The following is a 7,546-nucleotide window of genomic DNA, read 5'->3' as shown; positions in this document are numbered from 1 at the left end:
CCAGTCCTACCTTTCAGAAAGTGGATGATTTTCTGTTTCTAGAATTGTTGTTCTTCTTCTCTTCGATCTCCCATTGGATTTGTAGGTGTTTGCAATCTTTAGATAAGCTATCTAGCTGATCTCCTGCTACCTGAAGTAGTCTCAGCCTGCTACTTCTCCGCCATGTTGACTCCTCCTCCTCATGTTAGTTCTTCTTTTGGTGCTGGATATTTCACAGTAATGTTCCCTGGTTAGATTTACTTATGGATATATTTTCTTTTAAGTGCTCAAAATTTCATGAAGATATTCTATTTTCTTCTCATTTCTTCTTTATAAATCAATACTCTCAAAGAAAAAAAACAAACAATTTATACTATTTTAGGTAGCTTGGAACAATGATTCATTTACTCTATATAAACATATTCTAGGGGAAAGCCCAAATTTGTAACGAGATAAAATGTTAGGTTAAAATCCTGCTTGCTTGCTTGCATTCTTTCTATCATTTTAATCCTGCTTTATTTCTTACTAGTTATGTAACATTTGCAAATTGCCTATCATTTGAAACTCTGATTGTTCAGTTTAAAGGAAGATCATGATATCTATATTTTAAGGTTGTTTTGATGGATGAAGGTGATAGCAGAGGGGAAAGTGCCTAGCAAAACAAATGGAGCATAATATGTTCACAAAGAAGATAGCTTCTCTTTTCACTTCATTTGTGTGGCTGTTGATTTTTCATTTCTCTTAATACTGTAGACCTGTATTTCAGAGTTGAGTAATGATCTCTTTTTAAGAAATGGAAGGAGTTTGAGAGGCACGAACTTAAGAAATAGTCTTATTTAATGAAAAATGCCCCTTAAGTATGAATTGTTACTGTAAAATAAAAATTTATGTGTATTTTTGATGATTCAGCAATAACAAACCTTCATCTGGAAATGCTTGCCATCATTCATAGCTGTAAATGTGCTGAATATATATCTATGTATGTTGTTATCTTAAATGCCACTTTCAGAATTATGAACATTTTATGTATGAGCATCCAGAACTATAATACATTTTTAGTATGAGGAAGAGTGCTTATGTTGTGTTCTGACAGATATCCTCGTAATATCCTTTTGATTTAGCTTTTGATTATTAGGACTTAGAAAACTACTTATTTGTTTAAACTGTACCTGTGTGTACTTTATGATGCAATGCTCAGCAATTTTACAAAATTTTGAAATTGACGAAGTATTATTTGCATTATTATTGATGTTACAACACAAAATAGAATTTAGACCCTTATCTGGCTCCTTCATCTTTCCTACCCCATAGATCTTTAGATCCTAATTGTACCACTGGGAAAATTGTTTTGAGAAACAGTATTTTTGACCAGTGATTTTCAGTGTGTGTGTTTTCTCTCTCTCTCTCTCTCTCTCTCTCTCTCTCTCTCACTCTCTTCTTGGGTTTTATTGTGCTTTACTTGAGATAAGGTTGAACACATGACTTACTAGTGTGGCCCAGTCTTAGAGTGACTTATATTGCCTGGCTTGTATAGAGGCAAGTGAAATTAATTTGCATGAACAACTTCTAACTTGAACCAAGGGGTGATGTCACTTTGCTCTAAGACTTTAAGACCTTGTCTAGGAATAAGTCTGACTTCCTTGATATGAAACAATGACAATAATTAGTGAAAAAGGTAGAATCACTCTGTATTTTCTCTCCCTTCTCTACAGTAGTACAACTTCAAGATGCAGCAAGTTTGTTTGTGTAGACTAGCTATAATACCACAATGCAGTTGTGACACTGACTCCCTAGAGTTGTTGTAGACTTTACAAATTAAGTACACAGATTGTCCTCACCTTAGACACCGGCTGCAAGTTATAGGGTTCCCAGATCACCTATACTTTTAACCAACTGACTCCAAATTTTATGTTTCACCACCCACTCAGATTTTATAATTCACTGGTTTTACTCACAGAACTCAGGGAAGCACTATACTTATGATTATAGTTTTATTACAAAAGATTAAAGTGAGGACCAGCCAAAAGAAATGACTACTAGGACTAGATGAGGGAGGGTCCTTAATATAGAGCTTCTGTGTTCTCTCTGTGGAATCATGATACATCCCCCTCCTAGCACATTGATGTATTCACCAACTAGGAATCTCACTTCAGCCTTGGCATAGAGTTTTTATCAGAATTTTATTATATAGGCATAATTGATCGGATCATTGGCTGTGTGATCAAATTTAGTGTCCACGTTTTCCTCTCCTCCTTGGAGCTCATGCTGGTATCACCTACCTCAAAGTCTCAACATTCTAATCTCATGGTTGGTCTTTCTGGCATGGCTAGCACCCATCCTGAAACTGTCTAAGGGGCCTAACATAAGTCATTTCATTAGCTTAAACTAAGAATGGGGCCACCATAAATAACAAATATACTCTCATTACTGAGAAAATTCCAGTGGGTTAGAAGCTCTGTCCAAGGAATCTGAGAAAAAGACGATACAAATTCTTGATTGTATAATACTAGCACTTAGCTGCAACATGGTATAGCTATGGGTAATAGAATTATATGAAGTATGAAACATGTCAAAATAAGAGGCAAATGACATTTGGGTAATTATGGGACACAGAATATGCATGGATTTTGAAGTCAGACCTGAATTTTAATTCTTGTTCTAACATGTATTATGTGGCCATTAAATTGTCATTTATTCTATATGACTCTTATTCATCTATAAAATAGAAAATACTAATATCTATTTATAAAAAATATTCTAGAAAATATAGTACACCCATGTTAAGGTACCTATTTAAATACTCTGATGATTAATTTTATATGTCAGCTTGGCTGGGTGGTAAGGTATCCAGATATTTGGGTAAACGTTATTCCAAATGTTTTTGTGAAGGTGTTTCAGACAAGATTAACATTAAAGTTTTTGAATTTGAGAAAAGCAGACTGCCTTTCTCAGTGTGGGTGGGTCTTACCTAAGCAGTTCAGAGCCTGAATAGAACAAAAAGACTGGTTTCTCCTAAGCAAGAGCGAATTCTCAGGTAGACTGCTTTCAGACTTCATTTTCAACATTGACTCTTCCTGGTCCTGTAGCAGACAGCCTTCAGACTCAAACTGGAACACTGGCTTTCCCGGGTGTTCAGCCTGCCTGCCCGGATTTTGGACTTGTCAGCCTCCAAATCCTGTGAGTCCCAATTCTCTCTTTCTCTCCCCCCACCACATTCCTATTGGTTCTGATTCTCTAGAGAACCCTAATATAAATATACCTTTTTAAAACGATTATTTCTTTATAATCACTGTTAAATCCAAGGTATCTCATGTAAAACTCAGCTCCCATCTATAGGTCCTTAGATTTTTGTTCTCTGGATAAATGTAGAGCTGAAAAGATGCCTAAAAAAAGAATATACCAGCATTCTGTAAGTTCTGTCATCTGGTATGACACAATGATAAGCTAGGAAAATCAGATCACCTACTTAGAACGTTTGGCAAATATTTTAGATTCTGTGAAAGATAAATCATTAAGCAATCTGATTAGAAGAAAAGATTGAATGGATTCACAAACAAGATAGATGATAAGAAAGGAAATTATAATTCTGACATAGGAGCCAGGACTTGAATCCAAGCATTTTGTCTTCGAAGGTCAAGTTAAAAATATAGGATTAGACTTCCAGCTTTGGTTCTGTCTTATAAAAAGCTGGGGAAACCCATCCCATCCTGACAAGGTAATCTGAAATAAGTTCAGGACCTTTTAGACAATAGAGGCCTACAATCCAGGAGGAAAGACTTTATCAGTGGCTGGTTGTAGAGCCTGGGACAAAGGACATTCGTCTCATTGCAATCCCTCTGTCCTTCCTGTCTTACCTAAAGTGAGTAAGTACTTCATAGAGCAGAGACACAGGGCCACTAGTTAAGGCTGTTTTATTTATTTATTTTTTTTAATATTTAATTTTATTTTTTTCAGTGTTCTAAGATTCATTGTTTATGCACCACACCCAGTACTCCATGAATTAAGGTTGTTTTAATAGGAATATAATATTCCAGGCACATGGGTGGCTCAGTTGGTTGGGCATCTGCCTTCGGCTCAAGTCATGATCTGGCCCAGGGATTGAGTACCATGTCAGGTGCTTTGCTTGGCAGGGAGCCTGCTTCTCCCTTGGTCTCTATCCTTGCTTGTGCTCTTTCTGTCTGTCTGTCTCTTTCTCTCTCTTGCAAATAAATTAAAAAAAAATGAGAACATAATATTCCCACTATCCACATCTAACTTTCACACCAACAAAAATCCAGTAAAATAATAATGGATTATGGCTGAAAAAGCTTCAAGATGTATATTATCTCTTAGTAGGAGTACTTAAGGAAACCAAAATCACCAGGGGAGAAAAAAACCAAGGACATTAGCCCCTGGTACCTATAACTATAACAAACATTAAACAGAGAGCAACTCCTAACCAGGCTAATATAAATCCTCACACTGACCTTATTAACCTCAGTTTCTGATACAACAAGTCCACCTTTCAATAAAAATGTGCAAGGATTGTCAAAAGCGTAAAAAAATAATGCTATAGTATTAAGACACAAAACGAGCATCAGAACCAGATTCAGATATGAAACAGATACTAGAAAGAATATATGGGGAATTTAAAATAATTATGATTACTATATTAAGGTCTCCAATGGAGAAATTAGATACCATTAAAACAGATGGGTGTATAGCAGAGAGATGGAACTTCTAAGGGCTGAAAAGAAATGCTGTATCAAAAACACTGAAACAAATGAGGAATGCCTTTGATAAGCTTATAAATAGACTGGATATGTTGAGGAAAGAATCAATGAGCTCGAAGATAAGTAAAAGAAATTTCCCTAGTTTAAATGAAAACAAAACAAAACAAAACAAAAAAAATAGAACAAAACTGAAGAGGATATTTAAGAATAGTGGGAAAACTTTTAAGAAATATAATATAAGTGATACTGGTACATCAAAGAAGGTGAAAGAGAAGACAGATGATATGATTGGAGGAGTAAAAGCTGAGAATTTATTAACATTAATGACAGACATAAAACCACAGATTATGTAAAGAGATCACGTATATTTATGTGTGTGTGTGTTTAAGCCCTTCACCTAAACATATGATACCCCACCTGTGGAAAATCAAATACAAAGGAAAAATCTTGAAAGAAGCCAGAGTTAAAATAAAACATTTTACCTAGATCAGAATAAGAATTAACAGCAGCTGTAATAATGAGAATACATGCAAACAAAAGAGAGTGTAGAACTACTTAAAATATTGGAAAAACCCATACATAAAAATGAATTCTATGTCAAATAAAATTACCATTTATAAATGAAGAAGAAATAAATACTTTTTTAGATAAACAAAAATCAAGGGAATTCATCACCAGCAGGCCTCCCTTACAAGAAATATTAGGGGTTCTTCAGACAGTTGGAAAATGATATAGATCAGAAGCTTGAATCTGTACAAATGAAGAACATCAGAGAAGAAATAAATGGGTAAAATATTTTTTATCTTAATCTCAAAGGTAACTTTTACATTTTGTAATAATGCTAAGAGTGGGTTGAATGATTATAGCATATGGATATGTAAAGTGAATGACAATAATATTCCAAGGGACAAGAAAGAAGTATTGGCAATAATCTATTATAAGGTACTAACACTACACATCAGGGGAATAATATTATTTGAAGGTGGAATTACATTAATTAAAAATGCATATTGCAAACTTTATGGAACCCCTCAATTTTAAAGGAAGTATAATTTATATGATAAGATAAAATGGAATGATGTAAAATGCTCAGTTAAAACCAGAGATGGCAGAAAAAGAAGCCTCTGGAAATAAATAGAAAACAGTTTCAACTATGGTTGATATTAATGTAAATATTTTAACAGTTTGAAAATGACTTATTTAAATATACCAGTTAAAAGAAAAAGGCTTTCAGAGTGAATAAATAAGACCCAACTCTGTGTTGTTTATAAGAATCCCACTTTGAATATTTGAATAGGAAGAATTGTATATGTATTTTAAAAATTTGTTTTTAAATTTTAGGTAGATTCCACACCCAATATGGGGTTTGAACTCATGACCCTAAGATGAAGAGTTGTGTGCTTTACCAACTGAGCCAGCCATGCACCCTAAGAACTGTATATGTTAAAAGTAAAGAGGTAAAGATAGTTGACCATGCTAACACTAATTGAAAGAAAGGTGGAGTACCTGTATTTTAGATAAAGCAGACTTCAGAAGAAGGAAAATTCTCAGACATACATGGGACAATACATAATGATGAAGTGGTCAGTACTCCAAAGACACATATCAGATTGAAATGTGTATGCATTTAATAGCAGAGCATCAAATATATGAAGCAAAAACTGATGGAACTGAAAGAAGGAATGAATGGATCACTTTTAGAGTTGGAGACTTCAACAATCTTCCTCCCAGTAATTGATAGATCAATGGGCAGAAAATCAATAAGGCTATAGTTACTCTGAATTGTGCTATTAATTAACTTGATCTAATTGAAATTTATAAATTTCTTCATTCAACAGTAGCAAAATACATTGTTCTCAAGTTTGCATGGAATATTCACCAAGATAGACCGTATCTACATGAGAGTACAAAGTACCACAAAGTACACACTAACAAAATTAAACTAATATAAATTATTTAAGTGTGTTCTTAGACCACAATGGAATAAAGTTAGAGATAAATAATATAAATATAGATGAAAAAAATCTCACATACTTGGAAATTTAAAAACAGACTTCTAAATAATAGATCAATGAACAATTCTAAAGGATTTTAAAAAATGAACTAAGTGAAAATACAACTTATCAAAAGTTGTAAAATGCAGGGAAAACTGTGCTTTGAGAGGTATTGTAGCATTAAATTTACATATTAGAAGAAAAGAAAGATGTTAGACCAATAATATAAACTTTTAACTTAGAAAACTAGACCAAAAAAATAATCAGAAAGCAAGCACAAGAAAATAAATAATAAAAATTAGAATAGAAATTTATAAATCAAAACCAGAAAAACAGAAACTAGAAGTTTATTGAAAAGATTAGGGGCGCCTGGATGGCTCAGTTGGTTAAGTGTCTGCCTTTGGCTCAGGTCATGGTCCCAGGGTCTTAGGATGTGAGCCCAGCATCAGGCTCCCTGCTCAATGGGGAGTCTGCTTCTCCCTCTGCCCCTCCCCCCTGGTTGTGGTCGCTCTTTCTCTCACATACTTTTTCTCTTTCTCGAAGAAATAAATAAAACCTTTAAAAAAATCATTACATTTGACAAAACCCTAGCCAGGTTTACCAGGAAAAGTGGAGAAGGCATGAATTATTAATTTCATAAGTACAAGAGGAGTTATCACTGATTTTATGGACACTAAGAGGATAACAAGATTACAGACATTTTAATATGCATGAATTTGTTAACTTAGATGAAATGGAAATATTGCTTAGAAGACACAAACTATGAAACTCACACAAGAAGAAATAGATAGCCCAATATGAATTAAAGGATTTGAATCAGTAATTAATAACCTTCCAAAAAAGAAATTCTAAGGACCAGAT

This window comes from Enhydra lutris, unplaced genomic scaffold, assembly GCF_002288905.1.
Source record: "Enhydra lutris kenyoni isolate GAN:26980312 unplaced genomic scaffold, ASM228890v2 scaffoldscaffold3, whole genome shotgun sequence".
Classification (NCBI taxonomy): Eukaryota; Metazoa; Chordata; class Mammalia; order Carnivora; family Mustelidae; genus Enhydra; species Enhydra lutris.
Note: the sequence above shows the minus strand (reverse complement) of the source record.